Below are 24,880 nucleotides of genomic sequence, written 5' to 3'. Positions count from 1 at the left end.
ACTAAACTACTAATGGTTTGCCAATTTTATCATTCTAAAAAAAAGAAGAAAAAACTTCTGGAAAATGGAATATATACCATAAAAATGAATGAGGATGAAGAGACAGAGAATTCTGACAGGGAAAACATCAGAGGAACCTTCTCTAGGGGCTCTGGGATATCTGATTCATTTGAAAGTAAATAGTTACAAAGAAATTTGGATTATTTGGACTGATATTCAAAGTTATATTTCTAATGAAATACTTAAAGATTTTACTGACATAGAATATGGGTTATACACTTAGAGTTCCTAAATAAAACCCTAAAAGAATCATAGCATCTCAGAGTAGCTGGGAACCTCAAAGACTAAGAATTCCTCCTCAACACTACTGGTAAGTGGTCAGCCAGTTTTCTCTAAAAGATTCAAGGAACTAATGGCTCATCAGGTAGCCCATCCACTGGCACAATTCCAATTATTAGAACTGTTTTCAAACTTAAATCTACTTTTCTACCATTGTTGCTCCAAATCTCCTAATTCAATTTTCTGTGGCCAAAAAGAACAAGTTTAACTCCCTTGGTTTTGTGGCTGTTCTTTAAATTCTTGGAAACAGCTAGCATGTCCCCACAAAGTTTTTTCTTCTTCTCATGACTAAATCTCCCTGTTTCTTCTACATATCCTTATATTTCTTGGGTTTGAGGATAGTCACCAACTAATTCCTTTTTTACGGATGCCTTCCAGATTTGTGACAACCTTCCCTAACATTAGAGGGCCATTTCACTTTCCCCATTCCCAATTAATGTCAATACCAAGATGCTTTATGTCCCATCACCTTTATCAGAGAGTGTCTCTTTGATTCAGCTACACTGTTCACTTAATCGAATATATAGATTGTAATTCCTAGATAACTAGAGTTCCAGACACTTCTATTGAACCAATCAAAAAATAGCCCTGAAGGAGCTGAGACAGAGAGGTACCACTAAGGGGTAATGTCCAGGAAAGGAGAAACTAATCAGTCCAAGGGCATCTTCCCCAGTCCAGCTGCTGTTTCCAAGTATCTGTAGGGTTTTCATATGGGAAAAAATGTAATTACTCTTTGTACCTCTTAAAAGGAAGAATTTGGTCAAGGACTAGAAGATACAAGGAGGCAGATTTCAGCTCAATATGAAGAGAAGCTTCCTACTAATACATGGATCTAGAAGCAGGAAGCCCTACCTTCTGAAGCAGTGGGCTCACTGTAAGTGTTCAAGAAGCTGGGTGTCTCTGTGGCAGGAATGCTATAAAGCACATCACTGATTCAGGAGGGAAGGCACTTTTCCTGATATTTCCTGCAGTAGGATTATAGACCATACAGTTAAAGAAAAGCCATGAATCCCAGTTATAAGTAACCAGGCAGTTCATTTTAATTAACCAATCCTTTTTAAGCCCTTCCTGTGGACAAGGCACGGAGAATCCAAAGCTGGAGATCTGCCTTTAGGAAACTGGCATCCCACTGGGGGAATCGAACATATATGCAGCGTCAATGAGAGCTCATTAATAAGGGTTAGAGCTCTGTAACTTTGGGGAGAAGGGATGGCTCTCTGGAGGAAGTGGTACCTGACGCCATGAATGCTCTAAGAGGAGAAATGGAATGTGCAGATCAAGGACAGGCTGCTTTGTCTGGGATACATGTGAAGAGAAGTGGTGAGAGAAATGTCTCCAAGGCAAGGACAGAGGTAGGAGGCAAGCTCTGAGGAGTGTATGATCAGACCTGGGCTTGGGGAAGAGGTGATATGAGACAGGGAAGAGGTTCAAATCATGAAGGCTGGCTCCTCACAGTCATGTCTTTGGTTGGATCGCAGAGGGTCACAAGAAGCACATTTGTTATTGCTCAGAACCTGTAAGGCACCAGTCTGGCTGCAGCGTGGCATTTCTGGGAAATCTCAAACATGTTTCCTTCGTGGTGCTCTTTTATTATGTCCCCATCCCCTGTCCTTTTCTTGTTTTAGCCAAAGTGTACTCCATCCCTCCAAAACTTCCCTCTCTGGCCTTCTTGAATTCTCCAGTCTCCTTACTTTGATGGATGACCTTTTTTCTAAATATTTTTCTGAAGAGTGACTTTGTGGGTGGGGAGGAAACAGGAGCAGAGTCTCTTTGGATAATGGATGAGTGAATTTAGAATGAATGGAAAACATCATGAGAAAATAACAGTGAGAAGAGATTACTGGCAATCTTATAAAATCATGTAAAAGTGTCAAAACCACAACAGTGACTGACCTGTCTACATTTTTCTTTCCCATTCTCTAAAACCCTGACATTAAGGAGAGAACATCTGATGTTTGGCGTGATGCACGCAGACACATTAATAGGAGGACATTAAAGGACAAAAAGGGTAAAAGATTGCATATGGGAAATCTGGCAATTGAACAAAACTTGCATCTCATTGAGGGTTACAACATGTACCCAGAAAAGGAGGTGAAGACATTTTGAGGACCCACACTGACCTGCAGAAGGCCCAGGAAGTCAAGGTCAGGGTCTTTGACATTCTAACCATAGGAAGAGCAGGTGGCAATTGGGGGGAGAGCAATGCAGGAATGGGGCAAGGCTGTGCAAAGCTGGAGCAGGTAGCATCAGGGATGCAGGGGTTTGATTGTGACAAGGCAGGGGAGGTTGACTCGTCCTAGATGAGGAAGGGCTGCATGAAGCCCACGGTACACATCTGTATGAAATGAACAAAACAAGCAGGGGAGCTTGGGGAGAGCTTGGATCTGGCCAGCAAGCACGGATGCTGTGTGCTCAGAAGCCTCCAGAGAGAAAAGACAACTAAATGTTCTGATTTCAATGACTCCTTCCTGGCAGGAGACAAATTACATGAACAATATGTACCAAGGCATCCTGACTCAGGGACATCCTGTCCTGACCATAATCCCACTTTTCTCAAGGGATTCCAGGCACAAACAAGAAGTCCATAAACATAGATTGAGCTGCTTCCATAGGGTTACATTTGAAGCAAAAGAAGGCTTCTTTTCGAGTCAGGCCCTTTATCTGCCAAATTTAAGGCATGTAAACTCATCCAGAGTTTCATAAATTTATCAGAAAGGAAACAATGAGAGCAGCCAGGCTTATCTCAGCCCCGCATCCCTTCTCTCTGCAGAGAGAGAGAGAGCCTTTAGGCATACGTCCAGGCAGCACTTTGGGGAGCGACACTGTTGGTCAGCCTGGACGTGTGTCTTCGGAAGGTTCCTGGGTTCTGGAAGTGATGTAAAATCTGGAGAGGGACATTAACAGGTGCAGTTGAAGATGAGATTGGATACTCTTAGGCCTGGGAAGCCCATTCAGGCTTGAGGGACAGTTTTACTAGCCAGGGAAAGCACAGGTTTCGGGGGATTTGCAGAGGACTGGCTCTCCTCTTTCATGAATGAATGAATAAGCATCTATTAGGTGCTCACTGTTTGCTGGGCCCTATGCTAAGTGCTGATAAAAACCCTGCATCCAGTCACTTTCACTCAAAACTCCCCCCACGCAGCTGCCAGATGGACCTTGAGTGGGCCACTACCCTGCTAAGATGCGCACTGGCTCCCTGTAGCCTCTAAGATAAATTAGACATGGCTCTGGCTTCTACTTCAGTTCCGACTCTGCCTCCCACCTGCCTTTCTTGGCTCCTCTCCATGCACCTGAAGGTGCCCCAGACTCCGCTGCCATCTCCTCTCCTTGGAATCCTTGACTTTCCTCCCTGAACCCTAGTGCTCTTCTCCTGTGTTCTTCCTGATTTTTCCTCCATTGACCTGACTCTGAGATTTTCTCCCATAAGAGTGAAGCTCATTGGGGACAGATTTCTGTTCTGTTTTGTTTTGTTTTTTTAACCCAACTCCTGACAGAACGCCTGGGACCCAGAAATGCCTGACGGAGCTAGCTTTCACATGAGCGGTCTCAGGACCATGGAGAGCTCCAGGGGCTTTGCCCAGGCTGTGGGAAGGTTCACCCAGCTTTCTGCTTCCTCCTCTCCACACAGTCTTGTTGGTAACTAATGCCACCCATCATCCACAGGAGCCCTTTCTAAAGACTTCAAAGTCTGCAAGAGCTTCATTATGCAGCACTGGGCAGAAGCTACGCAGGAGGGAAATGAGGCTGCTTTCAGTATCAGCGGAATAAAGAAAGGGGCATTTGGGGGCAGTGCAGAGAGAAAGCAAGGTTTATAATGAACAGGGAGGAAAATTGAAATGTTTTTCAGAAAAAAGACTGAAAATGTGGGCTTTCTGGGGAAAAGTGTGAGGAAAAGGGGCTCAGAATTAGGGTCTTTTTTGGCCCTTAGGGCCCCAGAGTCAGCCCCCTCTCCTCAGGAGAACCGCGTCTGTACCAAGGGGGCCCTTCCCCATGGCCTAAGGATGGGGATCCTGCCCCAAACCAGCAGCTAATGCACTTCCATTGAGCTTTGTCTCCCAAGAAGTTCTTTCTTGGGGCGCAGTAAGATTAAGCCCGTTCAGGGGCCGACGACCTTCAGGCGGCCCTCTGCCGGTGAGGATTGTGGACACAGCCCGGTGTCCCCGGCCATCATCAGTCACTCGTCACGTCCACGGCCTCCAGGGCCGTCTGAAGAGAAAGGCCCTGCCTCTCCCTGGGTATGCGCTTGGAGGGGATGAGGGGCTCAGGGCAGAGGGCGAGGCTGGAGAGAACCAGGGAACTTTCAAAGCAGAGGCCTTCCATCAAATGCCGGCGCCTTGAGAGAAGACATTTCCATCGGAGCAGCGGAAGGCTCCCAGGTCCGCTGGGGCCTCCTCCGATGCTCTCGCAGTCCCTCCAAGCCAGTGTTTAGAAAAGAAGCCCCTGAATTGTCAATGGGGCTGATTTTATCAAGATCGGGCCCAAAGTAGAGCCCAAACAGCTGCTTTCCTCCCTCGCCTCCTGATCCTGCGGGCTTCTGCGCGGGGAGAAAGCATCTCCCGGTCCCTGCAGGCGCTCCGGTCGGCCAGGAGAGGGAGTCACAGGCCCATCGTGGAGCCATCATCGTGGGCGAGCAGCCAGTGCAGCTCTCTGGGCACCGCCGCCTTCCTCCTGCGGATGGAAAAAGGGAGGACCCCGCGTGGCTGGGAGATGCCCGAGGGGCTTTCTCTGCCTTCAGTCTCCGTGCTCATCCTGGCGGGGACTCGCTTTCTCACTCTCTGCCCAGATTCCGCTCCCGGAGGCGGCGCTGCCCAAAGCCTGCCTTCTGTCCCCTCCTGTCTCCGGTGTCACAGGTTCTAACCCAGCGCTCTTTGCCGGCTGTCCCTGACAGCCTGCAGGAGGGGGACTCGGAAGGCCAATTCTGGGTGGGTCACACCTTCCCTCCCGGGCTCCTCGAGGCCACAAGGAGGCAGCGTCTCCCCGCGGGCTTTCCCGGGCCCTTCTGGCTCCGCACTGGGCCCGGAGACCCTATTCCACCGCAAGGACGTCGGAGCGCCCCCAGGTGGGCTCCAAGGTGGAGCCGCCCCCTTCCCCATCACTGCATCCGGCGGCAGCGGGCTCCCCAAACTCCAGCACCCCCACCCCGCTCCACCTGCCGCGCCCCCCTGGGAGCGCATGGTCCCCACCCCGCTCCGCCTGCCGCGCCCCCCTGGGAGCGCATGGTCCCCACCCCGCTCCGCCTGCAGAGCCCCCCTGGGAGCGCATGGTCCCCACCCCGCTCCGCCTGCAGAGCCCCCCTGGGAGCGCATGGTCCCCACCCCGCTCCGCCTGCCGCGCCCCCCTGGGAGCGCATTGTCTTCCTTCACTCTCGGAAGAGTCCGGGCAAACTGGCCCCCGGTGGCCCCCGAGCCTCCCGGGCCTGGGACCTGTTCCTCGGGGCCCATCTGAGGAGCGGCCCGTGGATGCTGAGGGGCGGGGTCAGGGACCGCTGCCTCGGAGGGGGAAAGAAAGGACATTTTCCTAGCCCGGGAAGGAAGAGGCGGCCGGAGGAAGGGAAGATTCTGTGCTTCTCTCCCAGAAGGAAAAGTAGCTTCCTGGGTGGGCGGGGTCCTCCTCGGGCTCTGCTCCGAGGACCGGCCTCAGGCCCTCGCGCCCCGGGGCACACAAGGCCTCAGACTGCCGCCCTCCCCTGTGGGCTGCCGGGCACGGGGCAGGTCCCCCAGCCGGCTCAGAGAGTCCTGCTTCGCATTAAAGTCCTGAGTGGCGCCCTCCGGGAACCCACCACTCTGCTCCGAGGCAGAGCCGGAGGCTTCGCGGCAGTCCGGCGCCGGCAGCCAAGCGCTCCCCCCTTCTGGGCGCAGTGATGAGCCGCGCCCTCGCCGGTGATGGTCAGCGGGAGCCCACGGCAGATGAAAGAAAACCTCCGCTCCCATCGTGGTAACGGCAGAGAACAGAGCACCGCGGAGGGCTGTGCTCCCCACAGCCACAGGCTGCCCCTTCTCCTCCCTCTTAACCGGTTTTCGGAAATTCAGACAAACTGAGCTTTGGTACCCACCGCAAACGTCTTCCTCTCCTTCCTCCCGATCCTGGAGTGTCAAGCCGACACTTTTAGAGGGGCTTTTTTCAAGGCGATTTGGGTTAAGTGACTTGCCCAAAGTCACACAACTAGGGAGTGGTAAGTGTCTGAGGTCACACTTGAACCCAGGTCCTCCTGACTCCAGGGCCGGGGCTCTGCCCCCTGCACCATCTAAGTGCCCCCTTGTTAAGCTGCCAGCTACACTCTTCTGATGTTCCCATTTTCGTTCTGGGACTGTGGGGGCTCAGCAAGGAAGGAGACAAATTGCTTCGCTCTCCCTGGGACCACCCTGCGAATGAGGGGCAAGAAGACTCTCGCCGCGGGGGGGAAGCTGGCTAGACAGTGTCCACAGAGATGAGTCAGAGCCTTTGGTCCCCTCGCTTGTTGACAAGACTTCCCACTGTAAGGAGGAAACAAATGCCTGATTTTAAAAGACCTTTCAGTGAAAAGTTATTTATTTATATCTTCGTCTCCTTCCCACCTCTGGTGTCCCACAGATGGCCCCCTTTTCCGGTGAGTCTGTTTCTCCTTCCTCCACCCCTTTATGCAAGTGTGTGACTGCACATCCTCCAGGCTGAGTCCATTTGCACATCTAGTTCTGAAGGAATTATTCATTGTCAGGATGCGCCCTTCCTCCTCTTTGTATGACTATGTGCGTTCATTTATCTCCCCCTCTCTGGCCTCAGGACTGTGGAACACTGCAGGGCCGTTTGCTGAGGACACCGACTTCCTTCTTCCTTCGGTCTCTCAGAGAGGGTCTTCTGGCACAGGGATCAGTGTCATCCCCACTCTGCAGCCAGGGATCCCACAGGCGCAGCTCTCTCCTATGGGAGCAGGATAGCAGGCACCCACTAATCAGACTGAGCTGGGGATGGGCTCCTCGGCCGCCCGAGTGCCTCACTTCTAAGGCGGGCCAGGGGTCGGCTCCCTGCCCACAGGCTGGACACAATCACGCTATGTATGGTACCAATGATACTGAACAAGGCGCGACAGCATTGGAACACCGGTCAGGCAAGGTCAAAGCGGCTCTGCCCCCATGGGTTGAAGACACGGTGCGCTATAGATAGCTCCAGTGAACACATACCTAGTCCTGCATGCCAGACTTACCAATTTAGAGCCTTCAGCAGACTTCAAGAGCCTCTAGTCCAACTGGGAGGCCAAGTCCTGCTGGGAAGCAATCTGTGCACCACGGTACAGTTTCTGGAGAAGGGCCTCTGTCTCCAAGGAGACAACTGAGGGTGGAGGGGGCAAATCAAGCAGGTGGCCTGGGCCTGCCCACCCCTGCCCCCTCAGAGGCTGGCGGCCAAATGCCAGAAAAAGCATATGCTAAAAAACAAGAACCAAGGTTCCCTCTCCAGGGGTCTGAGGAGGAAGAATCCCAGATGTCTCTGCCTTCCCAGGCAGCCCAACGAACTTTAATGCAGCCTTCATTGTTAAGAATGCTGCCTCTGCTTAACCCTTCCTTTGCTCTGGGGCCTGGGGGCTGCCTTTTGAGGTCAAGTGAGACAAAGCTAAGCCCAACAGCATGAAATGATTCCTCACCTGATTGGGGAATGAATGACTAGGTATAAACTTGAGACCCTTCCCCATTCTGGTGTCCTGCCTAGACGCTCTCCAAAGCAGCCAGAGCTTTTTGTTTTTAAAACATATGGATGGATAATTTTTCACCACTGACCCTTGCATATCCTTGTGTTCCAAATTTTCCCCTCCCCCCCTTTCCCCAGATAACAAAAAATCCAATATATGTCACACATGTTAAAATATATGTTAAATTCAATATGTGTAAACATATTTATAAATCAGATTAAAAAGGAAAGAAAATGATAAGAAAACAAAAGAGTGCGAATGCTATGTTGTGATCCACACTCAGCTCTCACAGTTCCCTCTCTGGGAGCAGATGGCTCTCTTCATCACAAGACCATTGGAACTGGCCCAAATCCTCTCATTGTTGAAGAGAGCCACGTCCGTCAGAATTGAGCATTACATAATCTTCTTGTTGCTGTGTACAATGATCTGCTGGTCCTGCTCATTTCACTCAGCATCAGTTCATTTAAGTCTCTCCAAGCCTCCCTGAAATCATCCAGCTGGTCGTTTCTTACAGAACAATAATATTCCACAACATTCATATAACATAATTTATTCAGCCATGCTCCAATAAGCATCCACTCACTTTCCAATTCCTTGAGCTGCCACAAACTTTTTGCACATGTGGGTCCTTTTCCCTCCTTTAAGATCTCTTTGGGATAAAGGTCCAGTAGTAACAAATCTGGGTCAAAGGGTATGCACATTTTGATAGCTTCTTGAGCATAGTTCCAAACTGCTCTCCAAAATGGCTAGATCCCTTCACAGTTCTACCAACAATGTATCAGTGTCCCAGTTTTCCCACAGCCCCTCCAACATTTGTCATTATCTTTTCCTGTCATCTTAGCCAATCTGACAGGTGTGTAGTGGTATCTCAGAGTTGTCTTAATTTGCATTTCTCTGATCAATAGTGATTTACAAGACCTTTTCAAATGGGCAGTCCGCTTTTTTTTTTTTTAATAATTATAACTTTTTTTTGACAGTACATATGCATAGGTAATTTTTTTTAACACCATTATCCCTTGTACTTCCTTCTGTTCCGAATTTTTCCCCTCCTTCCCTCTACCCCCTCCCCTAGATGGCAGGTATTTCCATACATATTAAATATCTTATAGTATATCCTAGGTACAATATGTATGTGCAGAACCGAATTTTGTTGTTGTTGCAAAGGAAGAATTGTATTCGGAAGATAAAAATAATCTGGGAAGAAAAACAAACAAAAAAATGCTCACAGTTTACACTCGTTTCCCAGTGTTCCTTTTCTGGGTGTAGCTGATTCTGTCCATCATTGATCAATTAGAATTGGATTAGCTCTTCTCTATGTTGAAGATATCCACTTCCATCAGAATACATCCTCATACAGTATCATTGTTGAAGTGTATAATGATCCCCTAGTTCTGCTCGGTTCACTCAGCATCAGTGGATGTAAGTCTCTTCCAGCCTCTCTGTATTCCTCCTATTGGTCATTTCTTATAGAACAATAATATTCCATAACATTCATATACCATAATTTACCCAACCATCCTCCAATTGATGGACATCTATTCATCTTCCAGCTTCTAGCCACTACAAAAAGGGCTGCCACAAACATTTTGGCACATACAGGTCCCTCTCCCTTCTTTAGTATTTCCTTGGGATGTAAGGGGCAGTCCACTTCTAATGTGACCAGCCCAGAGCAGAGGGCAGAGGGATTCTCATATCTTTAATCAATTCAGTTCAATTAACAACACTTCTTAAATCTACTATAGCCTAGGGATTAGGCTTACAGAGATGGGTCTTGGCCCTTAAGAAGAGAATATTCTAAAAGGGGGAAGGAAATGGGCACAGATAATTCGATACCCTCAGGGTAGGCCCCTGCAAGTAGGAGAAATAGGGAGGAGGGACAGTTGGGCTGAGCCATGAAGGAGTAGCTCAAAGATGTCATGCAGACATGAAGAGGGAGACCTGCTAGGTAGATTGCCAGCTTGGACAGAGGAAGCCTTTTGATTGAGGGGTTTTTGGTGGGGGATAACTTCTTCTGAAAATAGAGACTATTTGTAGGGACCAAAGAGTACCCAGTACTAAGTACTTAAAAAAAGAAAAACATGATCTCTGCCCTCCCTTAATTAAATGACCAGACCCCCAAGAACATTTATTTATTAATAATTAAATTACTCCATGGCAAGAGTTCTCCATTGGAATACCCCAGGGACCTGAGCATTTTTTATCAATGAGTGAGGTAAAAGTATTAGATTTGCATACTATACAAAGCCAAGAGAAATGGCAAATCGGCTGAAGCCCCAAATCGGAATCCAAAAAAATCTGGTAAGGTCATGGTCTGGGACTGAATCTAAGAAGATAAAATTCAGTAGGGATTGGAACAGAGAGACTCCCAGGTATTTTATATATTCTTTAGTTGTGTTAAATGAAGTTTTTCTTTTTCTCTCTTCCTATTTGTTGATGATATAAAAAATGCTGATGATGTATGTGGTTTTATTTTATATCCTGAAATTTTACTGAAACTGTTTTACAATTTTCCACTTTGATTTCAACCATTATTCTTAAAGATCTGAAAAACTGGAGTGAACTGTAGGTGAACTGAGTCCGGATGGTGGCAATGAGGCAGCCGAAGAAACTAAGGGAATCTTGGATCCCGTTTAGTAGGGTTGAGCTTCCAGGGAGAGAGTGGGGTAAAGATTCCCCTGGACTAACTTCATCAGACTACTTCTTATACTCATCAGACCTCATCAGATCAGTCATATGCTCAGTTCTGGGCACCAAGGTTTAAGATGGGCCTTAGCCATCTGAAGAGTGTCTAGAGGAAAACACCTGGCATTGGGAAGAGTCTGGAGTCCTTGCCAGGAAATGGGAGACATGAAATCATCTCCAGGATTTGCATGGCTGCCCAGGAAGAAGAAATGTGCCCTGTCCCCAGATGGAGGAAGGGTCTGCGTTTGGGGAGGTGCTCCAGCAGAGGCTGCACCAGCTCTTGTCAGGGTGTTTCCCTCTTAGAACCAGGTCATTCCTGAGATCACTCTCAGCCGTAAAGCCTCTGCTCTGTGTCCAAAGCCTTTTTGGCATCTATTGACATAATCACACAATTTTCTTATTAATGTGATCGATTATATTTACAATTTTCCTAATATTTAACCAGCCCTACATTCTATGTATAAATTCATCCTGTTCATAGCATTTGATCTTTGTGACACATTATAATCTCCTTGCTAAAATTTATTTCAAACTGAGGAGTTTTTAATTTGTTGGGTTTTATAGTTGTATGCTCAGTTTGTTGATCTGCTTTTTTTCTTTTATTGATGAAAGTGTTTAGAAATATAAATTTCCCCCTAAGCGCTGCTTTGCTTCATACCAAACTTTTAAGAAGGTAATCTCATTGTTGTCATTCCCTTTAATGAAATTATTGACTGCTTAGATGATTTCTTCTTTGACTGGCCCATTCTTTGAGATTGCTATTTAGTTTCTAATTAATTTTTAATCTTTGCCTCAAAGACCTTCACTGAATATAATTTTTCTTATGGTTGGTAAAGGATGCTTTTAATATTTCTGATTTTCTGCATTAGTTTGCAAGGTTTCTATGCCCTAATATATGATCATTTTTTCCTTTATGAAGGTGCACAGATGAGAATTAGGTTTGTTCCTTTTTATTCCTATTCAGTATTCTCCAGAGGGCTCCAATCTCTAACTTCTCTAAAATTCTGCTCAGGTTCTTAATTTCTTTTTTGTTTCTTTGTATTAGATTTATCTAGGCCTATGAGAAAAAAAAATTGAGGTTCCCCACCATTATAGCTTTCTTTCCCCTTTAAGAATTTATATGCTAGAGCATTTGGTGCACGTGTTTAGCATTAGTAATAATTCATTGTCTGTGGTGCCTTTCCACAAAATATAGCCTCTTTCTCTCTTAACTAGGTCTAATTTTGTTGTTGCTTTATCTGAAATCATGATTGCTGTCTCTGCGTTTTTTACTTCAGCAAAAGCAGAGAAAATTCTGCCCCCAGGTCCTTAGATTCACTTTATATATCTTTCTGTTTCAAATGTGTTTCTTATAAAGAATGTATTATTGGCTTGTGACAGGTGACACAGCCCCTCCAAATTCCAGCCCTGAGGCTGCCAGCCAGTGCGAATCCTAGCAGTGGGACCATCTTTGCTCTGGAAGCCATCCTGATGGGCTGCCTCATTTTCACTCAGATTAAGGAAATTCAGAAATATTATGAAAAGATATTAAGAACACTTCCCACCTTCTCATTGCCTCTGTTCATAGAACATCCATGTTGCAGCATGCCCAGAGAAAATTGAAATTGTGAACTCAATTATTATGCTGAATGGAAATCAGCCCTCCTGCCCCAGGGAGGAGCTGGGCTTGCCAGAAGCATGTCAACAAGAGTTGGGGGATTAGAGTCGGTGCATGTGGCCATGGAGGGAAGGCCACTGGGTCTCCCTGGGGTTGGCATTCAGGTTGTCTCAATCTAATTCTCCCTTGAGCTCCCTTTCATCTTCTCAGACTCCCAAGATCCCGTACCTTTTTATGCCCCAGCAGCCAGCCCTTGGGGAACCAGCCCCAAGAAGGAGAAATTGAGAGAGGATCCATTCAGAAGTTGCCTCTCAGGGAAGTATGACCCTTATTTGTTTTCCTGTGTGTCCAAAGCCAACACAAAATGCCACTTTTCAGAACATGTGGCCATCTCATACTCTTAGAATACTTGTAAAAGCTCCCCCCCATTCTATCTCAAGCACAAAGCTCAGATGTTCTACGGGACCCTTCAAACTAACCATTAAACCATACCCACGACTGCCATGGAAAAGGGAGTGGAGGTGAGGAGAGTGAAAAGGAAGCAAATAAACATTAAATGTCCACAAGCATTGTACTAGGCACTTTATCCCATAAGGTCTCCACAGTAACCTTGGGAGTTCGATGCAGTGATTATCTCTATTTTGTGGATGAGACAAAAGAGGCAGAAGAGGGTCAAGTGAATAGTAAATGTCCGAGGCTCCATTTGGACTCGGGTCATCCTGGTTCCAGGTCCATGGCTTTATCTTCTGCTAAATAATTCCACTGTAGCTGCCTGAATTTGGGGGAATCAAGGAATGAGTGAGACAAGGACTGGCAGACCTCCTAGTAGCCTTACATCTATAGATTAGGACTTTTTCCTGGAGAAAACCATTGGATATACATAGCAAGAAGTGAATTACACCACCCCTCCCCAAAATGGAATTTATTATATTGTAATAGGCAGAAAACCCCAATATCTATGTACAGCCAAAGCCCCACTTGTGAGAAAAAAGATAAAAATTAAGACAAAGAAGAAAATGAGAGATATGGTACCTGCATACCTAGAACCTCTTCATGTTGACCTAGTTAAACAGGTTCTTGGTGATAAAAAAAAATGGCAGATGGGCAGTTGTTCACTTTTGTCTCTATATCTCCAGTCCATGGTATTGGACACCTAGCAAGTTCTTTATAAATGCTCATTAAGGTGAACTGAGATGGACTGAAGAAATAACAAAATAAACAAAGTAATTTCAATTCAAAAGTCCAAGCAAGGTAAATCAACTGCCATAATAAGAGAAACAGAAAAGCTTTAAAACTCTCCTGAACCAGTACACATTGGACTTTTCCCCCAGGTAGAGAAGCCCAGCAGGCAAGGTTAAGAACTCATTTATTCAATCTTGTGGAGAAAGATGATGAACAACAGAGTGGGAGGCAAAGCCAGCTTGACAGTGAAAAGGGAAAGAGAATGACAAGCAGACAGAAGGAACTGAAATGTGTCTGGGTGATGGGAACAGAGCAGGCAGGGAATCTTAAAAAGCAGAAATTGGAAAGGAAAAGATGCAATTTGAATTTCAATATCCCCTGGAAAAAAGTGTGTCTGCTCACCTCTTGGAGTTTTCGGTCACAGTCATTACAACCTTGTCCTAGCTGTTCTGATCTTCACATTAACTTTTTGTAAGTAAGTCCTTTCTTCTAGGACTGTCATGATTCTGAGATTTCAGGCCTAGGGACCTATCATTATAGTAAGGCAGCTTCCTCACCACTGGGTATAGATTTTGTGTCTTCTCTAGTGTCTGGAAGATTTCTACCTATGTCTGAGCACTACTTGGTCTGAGCACTCATTATTCTCCCTTTCATAAGGATGTTTCATTTGAAAGTCAGTAGGCTATCATCTGCAACCAGAGAGAGAACCATGGGAACTGAATGTGGATTAAAGCATACTATTTTCACCTTTGCTTGCATTTTCTTTTTCATGGTTTTCCCCTTTTGTTTGGATTTTTCTTTCATAAAATGACTAATATGGAAATATGTTTAAAATAATTGTACATGTATAACCTATATCAGATTGCTTGATGTCTTGGGGAAGGAGGAAGTAAGAAAGGGAGGGAGAAGAAAATCTGGAACTCAAAATCTTATAAAAATGAATGATGTAAGCTATTGTTACATATAATTGGAAAAATAAAATGTTATTGATTTTTTTTAAAGGGCTACTTTTTTAAAAGGCTATTTTAATCACTAGTGACAGGAATCAGGCCATGTTGAAAGGGTCTTCAGAACCAAAGGCTTTAGAGAACCAAGAAAGACCAAAAGTGATTAAGAATCACTCCTGATAAACGTTGACAATCATCCTCCCTTCCTGAGGTTTTGTTGTTAGTCCTTCCTTCTGGAAGAGAACCATGACATCAGGGAAGTTAAGCCATGACATGCAAATGAATTAGATTTAAATGAGGAAGGACTACCCATCCAAGAGAGCCTGGCAGTGCTGAGATGAGCTGGGGCTGCTCAAGTCTGCTGGCTCCCAAGATTCTGCCCTCATCCATTTGGCCATGCAATGGCCAAAACTGTCCAGATGGCTAGTTGCCCAGTGGTAGTCTACCCAAATCCCAATCAGGAAGTTGTGGAATTCAGACCAGAGTCGTCAACCATCAGACATTTCCCTGCATCAGGCTACTCTGTGAATGATGAAAGTTTGCAAGTTCTTAGTCTTAATACAATATTCAGTTCCCTGAGAAAGTAACAACAGGACCAAAGCCAAACCTCCCTCCAGAAGTATGACACAGCCCAGCCCTGGCATCGAGTCTGATTCAGGAAATAGTCGGGCAAACATAAAAAGAATCCCACTCTAATGAGTCTTTGTGGTAGCAGAGATCTTCAAGACATAAACCCAGAAGAAGAGAATGACTTCAAACCAAATACAAACAAATCTTCAAAGAAAAAACCAGCTTAAACACAAATTCAATTAGAGTTCCCAGAAATGATGAGACAAGATGTCTGGATTCTTTTTTAAGAATTAATTTTTTTCAATGAAATTATAAATGAAAACAATGAAAAAGAAATGAAAACTTTGGATAAAAAAGCTGAAAAAAGATGGGCAGCTAGGTGGTGCAATGGGTAGAGCACCAGCCCTAAAGTCAGGAGGACCCGAGTTCAAATTTGACCCCAGACACTTAATGCTTCCACATTGTGTGACCCTGGGCAAGTCACTTAACTCCAATTAATTGCCTGGAGCAGGGGAGACAACTGAAAAAAAGGAATTAACAACTTTACTTAAGAAGCATAAAAGCTCCCAAAGCAACATTCCCTGAAAGTTAGAATGGATCAAATTAAAGTCAATGTTTTAATATTTCTTTTTGTATTATGAAGTCAAAGTCAAGAGACTGGTAAAACAGAAGAAATGTAAGGTATCTCATAACAAAAACAATTAACCTCTAGAAGGCACAAGAAGAAAAAAAAATCATTAAACTAAGAATCATTGTCTCAACAACATGACTAAAAAACACTCCCAAAACAAAAATCTAGAAATCATGCATTTGCTCCTATCTGTCCTGTTCTTAAAAGATAGGTTGGATATTCCCTCCCCTCCCATCTCCCTCTAGTTCCCCTCCAGCAGAGGATGAGGGATTGCAGAGAGAGGCTACTAATGAATGAATGAATGAATTGCCAAAGTGGTGCTTCTGCTTTTTAGCAAGCTGTCCAGATTTGTCATAACTTTCCTTCCAAGAAGCAAGTATCTTTTAATCTCCTGGTTGCAGTTACCTTCTGTAGTGAACTCTGAGCCCAAGAATATGAAATCTTTTTCCATTTCATAGTACTTATTAAGTACCTACTATATGCCAAGCACTTAATCCCTATGGCTACAAAAGAGACAAGACAGTCCCCCTTCTCAAGGACTTCACGTTCTAATGGGGGAGAGAATATGCAAACACATGCAAAGCAAATTATAGACTGACTACACAGGAAATAACAGAGGGAGAGCCTGAAAGTAAGAGGGGCAGGGGAAGGATCCTGTAAAAGATGGAATTTTAATAATCCCATCTTAGATAAAGAAATTGAACAAGCCACCAATGAACTCCCTAAGAGAAAAAAATTCTCCAGGCCCAGATGAAGTCTACCAAACATTTAAACATCAGCTAATTCCAATACTCTATAAACTATTTGAAAGGATAGGTAAAGAATAAGTCCATACAAATTCCTTTTATAGTACATATATGGTTCTAATACCTAAACCAGGAAGAACTAAAGTAAACTATAGATAAATTTTCCCAATGAATATATTGATGCAAAATTTAAAAATCAAATACTGGCAAGAAGATTACAGCAATATATCACAAGAATTCTACACTATGACAAGGTGTGATTTGTACCAGGAATACAAAACTGGTTCAAGATTAGGAAAACTGAGTATAATTGACTATATCAATAACAAAACCAACAGAAATCATGATTATTTCAATACGCACAGAAAAAGTTTTTGACAAAATGTAGCATCCATTCCTATTAAAACACTAGAGAGCGTAGGAATAAATGAAGCTTGCATGAAAAAGATAAATAATATTCATCTAAAACCATCAGCAAATATTATCTATAATGGGGATAAGCTAGAAGCATTCCCTATACAATCAGGGCTGAAACAAGAGTACCCATTATCACCTCTATTATTTACTATTGTATGAGAAATGTTATACATGGCAATAAAAGAAGAAAATGAAATTAAAAGAATTAGAATAGCAATGAGGAAACAAAATTATCATTCTTCACAGATGATATGATTCTATACTTAGAAAATCCTAGCAAATCAACCAAAAAAAACCACCTGAAATTATTAATAATTTTAGCAAAGTTACAGCATACAAAATAAACCCATAGAAATCACAGGCATTTCTATATTACCAACAAAGTCCAGCAGCAACATAGGAAAAGAGAAATTCCTCTTAAAATGATTATAGACAACACAAAATACTTGGAAATCTACCTGTTAAAGAACTATATGAACATAATTATAAAACATTTTTCATAAAATAAGTCAGATACAAGCAACTGGAAAATGTTAATTGTTCATGTGTAGACTGAGTCAGTATAATAAAATGATAATTGAAAAAAAATAATAGTTCTACCTAAATTAATCCATTTATTCAATGTCATATCAAACTATCAAAAATATTCTATAGAAATAGGAAAAAATACAAGAAAATTCATCTGGAAGAAAAAAAGCGCAAGGATATCAAAGGAATTGAGAAATAGACACAGAGAGAGAGACAGAGACAGAGAAAGAGAGACAAAGAAGAAAGAGTTTTTCTAGGCATACTAGATCTCAAACTGCAATATAAAACAGTAATTATCAAAGCAATCTGGTACTGAAATAGAGTGGTAGATTAATGGAATAGAATATGTACAAATTACATTATAGTAAATGACAATAGTAATCTAATATATAATAAACCCCAAAGTTCAAGCTTTTGGAACAAAAACTCATTATTTGACCAAACTATTAGAAAAACTAGAAAACAGTGTGACACACACTCAGTGTCTCAGACTATTTATCAAGATAAGATGAAAATGAGTTTTCACACCTAAAGTGTGATACCATTAGCAAATTTAAAAAGCAAGTAATAATTTATCTGTCAGATTTATGGAAAAGTGAAGAATTTAGGACCAAAGACAATATAGAGAGTATTACAAAATGTAAAACAGATAATTTTGATTATATAAAATGAAAAAGTTTCATACAAACAAAATCATTGCAACCAAAATTATAAATAAAGCAGAAAACTTAAGGGGGAGATGTGAGGAATTGCAACAAGTTTTTCTGATAAAGTCCTCATTTCTTAAATATATAGAGAACTGCATCAAATTTATAATAATACAAATCATTCCTCAACTGATAGTCAAAGGATATAAACTGGCAGTTTTCAGACAAAGAAATCAAAGCTATTTAGTCATATGAAAAAAAAATCTCTAAATCACATTGTTCGGAAAAATGAAACTAAAAACAACTCTAAGGTACTACTTCACACCTTTCAGTGACTGATATAATAAAGATGGGAAATGTTGGATGTTGGAGAGGATATGGAAAACTGGGACACTAATGAACTGCTGGTAGATTTGTGAACTGATTCAACCATTTTGGAGAGCAATTTGGAACTATGCCCAAAGGGTCATGAAACTGCGTATAATATTTGATCCAGTCATATCATTGCTAGATCTATATCTCAAAGACATTTAAAAATGGAAAGGAACCTATTTGTAAAAAAATATTTATAGCAGTTCTTTTTGTGGTGACTAAAAATTGGAAACTGAGATGCCCATAATAGGGGAATGGCTAAATAAGCAGAAAACCTGGAAAGACTTACATGAATAGCTATGAACAGTGAAGTGAACAGAACTAGATGAATGGTTCTCCTTTACAATATTGTTCAATGAAAAACTGTGAATGATTTAGCAGTTCTCAGCAATACAATGCTATTTTTCACTTTTTCTTTCATTTTTCCCTAAAATGACCAATATGGAAATGTTTGTGATTGAACATGTATAACCTATATCTCATTGTTTACCATCTCAGGGAGAGGGAGGGAATGGAGACAAGAGGGAGGGAGGGATAGAATTTGGAATTCAAAACCTTAAACAAAAACATTTTGGGGAAATTTTGATGGAAAAGAAGTTGGGATTTTAATTAGGGCTAAAGGAAATCAAGGAAGGCAGGAGAAAAGATGACTAAAAAGAGCATTTCAGAAATTATGGTACAACCAGGGAAAATGTCTGGAGCCAAAAGATGGAGGGTCTTATTTAAAGACAACCAGGAAACCAGGGTCACTGGATCAAAGAGAACATATAGTAGAATAAGATGTATACAGACTGGAATGATAGGAGGGAGCTCATGAAGGGTTTTGAATCCTGAGCAGAACATTGTCTATTTGATCTAGGAGGCCATGGGGAAATCTCTAAGGTTTCCTGAGTAGGGGTTGACATGGTTGGGCCTATGCTTTAGGAAAATCATTTTAGTGGCTGAATGGAGAGTAGGGAACCTCCAGCAGCGGCTGCCATCATCCAGATGGGAGGTAGTGAGGCTCTGCACCAAGGTGAGAGAGGATCAAAAGAGAGAAGGGGAGATCTAGAGAGATATTACATGTGTAGGAATGATTGATGCTGGCAACAAAGATGTGGGAGGATGTGAGAGATGGTAAAGTCAAGGATGACTCCAGTTTGCAGTCTGGTAGTCTTTTTGACAGTAGTAAGGAAGGTAGGAATTAGGGAGAGTTTGGGGGGAAAGATAAAGAGCTTGATATTGCACATGTGAACGGAAGATGTCTGCTGGAAATCCAGCTAGAGATGGGAGATGGCAGGTCATTCGAGAGTTTGATGCTGGATTGGTCAATGAGCGAATCCTCCCCATAAAGGTCTTTAAATCCATGGCTGCTGAGACCTCCCAGTGAAGTAGGAAAGAGGGAGAAGAGAAGTGGGTCCAGGATAGAACCTTGAGGGCCACCCATGGTCAGAGGATATGGTCTGGAGGGGAATCCAGCCAAGGAGGCAGAAAAGAAGCAGTGCCTTCTCTACAAACACCCTGCTAGAACCTAAAATTGCTATCTTTGGGCTGGGAAAGCTCATTATCGGACTTCCAGTGGTCAGCGTCCTTAGGGAAGGAAACAAAGTCAGAAGGTGTCCAGGAAACCCAAGTTTTTTTAAGACCTCTTCTCTGAGGTCACTTCACCAGGTACTTCTGCTGCAAATCCCTATTAACTGCCAAGGAGAGGAGGAGGGAAGAGAGGGGGAGGGAGAGAAGTAGAGGAGAGAGGGAGGAAGAGGGAATGGGAGAGGGACAAAGAGAGGGAGAAGGAAAGTGAGAGGGGGTAAAGACAGAGGAAATGGTGGGGGAGGGAGAAGAAAGAGAGAGATAAGGGAGGTATGGAATCCTTTCCACATCCCTCTGCCGTTTTCTCCAGGAAGAGCAAAGCAAACACTGAAGAGGAGGTTAGTTGTGAAGGGCTGTGAGAGCCTGAGCCAATCTTTTTCACAGCTGGTGGGTTTCTCCAAACTGTCTTTGTTGATGCTCCCTCCTTCATCTGCAGAAGTGCAGAAAGTTTCCATCTTCATTCAGGAAGTTTCCAGTCCTTAGCCAGGACTTTATCACCCTTAGGTTCTCCAGGTCCCTTTGAGGGCTGCCTTTTATCCCCACATCAGCATCTAGGAGTGGGACCCTTTGTATAAGTCCCTAGGGTCATAGACCCTGAGGAAGGCAGGTACTAGATACCCTCACTAAGACATTTCTCTGCCCAAAGAAGAGAAGATGATTTCTGATTTGTTGCAATAAAAATTTCCTCCTTCCAAAAATGAGGAACCAAGGAAGGGGAACCAGCCCTTGCTCCAGATCTGATTCTGACCAACAACAAGGATCCCACTGCACCATCAGCAACTTGGAGAGGACGGGGCCCTGCAGGGGATTGTTCAAAAGGGACAAGGAGGCTGAGATTTCTATAGCACTAGACCTTGTCCTAAAGGGAAAGGTTAGCAGAGGGAAGGAACAGCTGGTCACCAAAGCCAATATGGCTTTGGCGATAATGAGTTGCGCCAGACTCATCTTGTTTCCTTTTGAGAAGCAGGGTCATTTAACTGATTCCCGGAATTAGAGAAAATGCTGCCTCTTGGAGAAAAGGCTTGGGGCTTGGAACCTTTATGGAATCTCCCAGAGCCCCCATCCCCATGGCACAAGCTTTAATGACCTCCGGTAAGAGACAAGACAGAATGAATATATGGACTCAGAATGTAAATATGGGCAATGCCTCACTCGAAATACTAGCATTCTTCTGGGGGATTAGAAATTGAATTATTTATAAATAAAGGCTAGAAACAAGAAGTGAGTTTTCAGCAGAGAAGAACAAGAAAAACATTCTATATTCTACATTATATGAAAAAGAGAACCAAAAGGGTCATTCAATCCATGTCCAGAAATGACAAATTTATAGAAATTAAGTTGCTTTCTGTTTTTCATTTAAATAAAAGAAACTCTGCCAAGATGCTTGGGTAGTCTGGTTTACCCATATTTGATTATCTTCTCTGGCTTTTAATCTGAAGTTTCAGAGCAGATTAAGAGTGTGTGTGTGTGTGTGTGTGTGTGTGTGTGTGTGTGTGTGTGTGTCTCCCTGGGTATTGGGGATAAGAAAGGGGAGGTTCCCAGTCAGACTGGTCCTGCTGGGAATATGGCAAGACCCAATTCTCTGAACCTCTCTGTGGAGTGATAATGTTCTTAACTCCTTTGTGCAGATTCTCCAATTTTGCTGGATATGATAGTTTTGTCCACAGGCTTAGTTCTTTTGATTGTCAGTAGATATAATTCCAGGACCTGCAGTCTTTTACTTTGGCTGCTGCTAAGTCCTATACAATTCTAATTGTAGCTCCAGTGTATATGAATTTTTTCTTTTTTTTCTTTTTTGTTTGTTTGTTTGTTTGGGGTTTTTTTTGCAAAATGTTTTCTTTGATATGGGAATCTTAAAATTTGGCAATAATATTTCTATGTATTTTCTACAAAGGACTTCATTGAGGTGGTGATTGGTAGATTTTTTTTCTATTTCTACTTTCCCTTCATGTTCTATAACTCTAGGACAATTTTCTTGAATTTTTTTTTGCATGATTGTTTCAAGGGCCTTTTTTGGTCACAACTTTCAGGCAGTCTAATTATCTTTATATTTTCTTGTCTTGATCTGTTCTCTCAATCTGTCATTTTTCTTATAAGATATTTCACATTTTCTTCTATTTTTTTCATTCTTTATAACCTGTTTTGTTATTTCTTGGTCTCTCCTAGCTTCACTGGTTTTCCTTTGCCCAATTCTAGATTTTAAAAAGTTATTTTTGCCTTTTGAGACTCTGTATCTCCTTTTCTAGTTGTTTTTTTCATAATCTTCTTATTTTTCTTTGACAGTTTTTATCTATCTATCCATTTGTTTATTAGTTTTCTCTCATTTGACTTCTACATTCTTTTTTGAGTTCTTTCTCTCTGGGCAGGGAGCCATTATACATTACTCTTTGAGGTGGAAGCTTTTTTTAATTGCAGTATCTTCCTTGAAGATGAGCCCTGGTCTTCCCTATCCCCATAGTATGTTTCTATAGAGGAATTCTTTCTGTTTTCTTGGTTTATTAAAAAAGGAGGTATTACTGTAACCACCTCTAATCCTGGCCCATCGAGGGAGGGGCAGAACGAGACCAAAGAGATTTACAAGATAATTCTTTGGAGCATTAAAGGAATGATTCATTTGAATAGTATACAAACTCTTGGGGGAAAAGGGAAAGAAGTGATCGGACTACATTCCTTCTATGACACAAATTACCCAAACCAGGAGAAGCAGAACAGAGAAAAACAACATGTTCTCCTCCCCTCTTGCTCAGGGGTGGGGGAGTGGGGGTGGGGCTTCAATGCCCCCCAGAGCAGAACCAAGGCTTCTACTAACCTTCCTCTGTTGGAAATACACGGGAGCCATCTGACAGTGGCTGCTGGAGATCCAACCCAGATTGGCTCTCCTCTTGTGAGAGGGTGAAACGAGGAGACGGAGAGGCTGTTGCTGTTCTCCGTCCTCTCTCACGGAGAGGCCGCTGCATTGTTTGACCTCTCCTTCCCTCTGCCTCCAATTTATCTCACTTCCAGTCTGCAACACCTGTGTCAGCGAAGGCTGCCCTGCAGCTCCTGTTAGGATCCACAGCTGTGGAGGCTCTGGAGAATTAACCTGCCCCTTAACATTCCTTCATTCCTCCCCAACTCCTTTTTATTCCAGTGCCTTCCTGTTTCCCATTGAAGCTTCATATAACTTGCTTTGTATATACTAGTTTGCATGCTGTCTTCCCCATAGATTGCAACTTCCTTGACCAGTGACTCTTTTACTTCTTTTTGTACCCCAGCACTTAGCTAGGATCCTGAAACATAGTAAGTGATTAATTAAATATTTATGAACTAATTGATTGACTCGTTGGGATTCTATTGTAGAATAAAAAGCTGGAAGGCCTTTAGTGCTCAGCCTATCTCCCATCAGAAGTGAGGAACCGGGCCCAGTGAGCAAGTTACCCATGAGGTGAGTGATGGAGAAGGGAACAGAGACTCAGATTTGAAAGTTTGTTATAGTTTTGGGTTATGTGTACACTAACAATGAATTCTAGAACTAGAAGGAAGCTGTCTTGTTCTCTTTCATTTTGCCTTCTGGTAGCTGGACATCCTATGTGGACAGAGAGAAGGGAAGGGGAAAAAAAAGGACATTAAAGACCTGAGCTTGAAAAGGCCAAGGTCTCCCATTGCATCTGGGGCCATCTCCAGCATCCTGATCTTCATCTGGCCACTGGACCCAGATGGCTCTGGGGAAAGTGAGGCTGGTGACTTTGCACAGCCCAGCCTAACTTCAATCCTATTCATTTTCCCTGTCTTGGAATCATCTCCCTAATGCCCCAATCCTCCAAAGGACAAACAACAACTGGACATCCGAAATGCACCGGCAGGTGCGACGCTGAGAGGATGAAGCAGTAACCTGGACACAGGATCCCTAAATTATACTCTCAGGTTGTAACCTTGGGCACATTATTGAATCATTCTGGTCCTGAGGTCCCCCATCTGGAGATTAGGGATTGGAAGAGAATCCTTAGTACCCTGGAGCAAAAGAGATTTAAGCTCCAAAAAGTCGTGTGTGAGCACCAAGCCCCTTTTGGGGGCCCCTTTTGGATTTGTAGCTTCTCTGAGGACTTCCTGGGGCCCTGTCCTTTTATTTTGTCTCTTAAACACTCTTCTGATCTCCAAAATGCCGTGAAATTGGCACTTGGAACTCAAGAGTCTTTGCCAGTAATAGACAGCTAAGTTGGCAGTGTCGAATGAAGGCTCTGCTAAGTTTAAAGAATGGCCTTATTATTAAAGTGCTTATTGATTCATTCGAAAAGATTTCCTCTCTTACAAGTCACTTCGACCAAATGGAAGTCAATAGACAAAGACTGTTTTTCCAGTAAAAAATGAAAGTGGACAGGATGGCCAAGTCACCCTACATTAAGCACCGAAGATGAAATCTACCCCTTGGGTACAGTAAACAAAGTGTTCCCAAGAGACACTGCAATGTGCAAAGCCAAGCTCCTTGTTTGGAGGGGCAGAGGCTCATTTTATATTCTCTACCTTCCAGCAGGAGTTTGGGGAGGTTCTATGTCCAGCTGGCCAACCTGGACTTGCCCCTGTCCTCTTTTATCTCTGGAGATTTCAGTATCATGCCCTGTTAAATAACTCCTTTTTTCTCTTAGAGGCACCATCATGGACCCTGTGGTCCACATGCTGCTCGCCCTCAGTTTTACTTCTTTATGGAGTTTACATCAGATGCAAAGTTAGTTGCAAAGTCACAGTAACCCAGAGCCCCCAGTTCAGGCAGAGGTTTGGCTCTTTGCCCTAAATAAAATCTCTATTTCTCTCCAGCGCACCTGCGGGCCCTTTCTGTCTGAGCCACCAATGAGGAAGCGGGTATGGTAGATGATGGCATGTTGGCCTCTGGAAGCCTGGAATTCTTTCTGCCCCAGAAGCTTCCAAGCTGGGACCAGAGGTGCACTGGAACCCCTCAAACTAACTTGGGCCACTTTCACCGAGAGAAATGGCTTCTGCTACAAGGAAGGATCTGACT

Source organism: Sminthopsis crassicaudata, chromosome 1 (assembly GCF_048593235.1).
Source record: "Sminthopsis crassicaudata isolate SCR6 chromosome 1, ASM4859323v1, whole genome shotgun sequence".
NCBI classification, from domain to species: Eukaryota; Metazoa; Chordata; class Mammalia; order Dasyuromorphia; family Dasyuridae; genus Sminthopsis; species Sminthopsis crassicaudata.
This window is presented reverse-complemented; position numbering follows the sequence as displayed.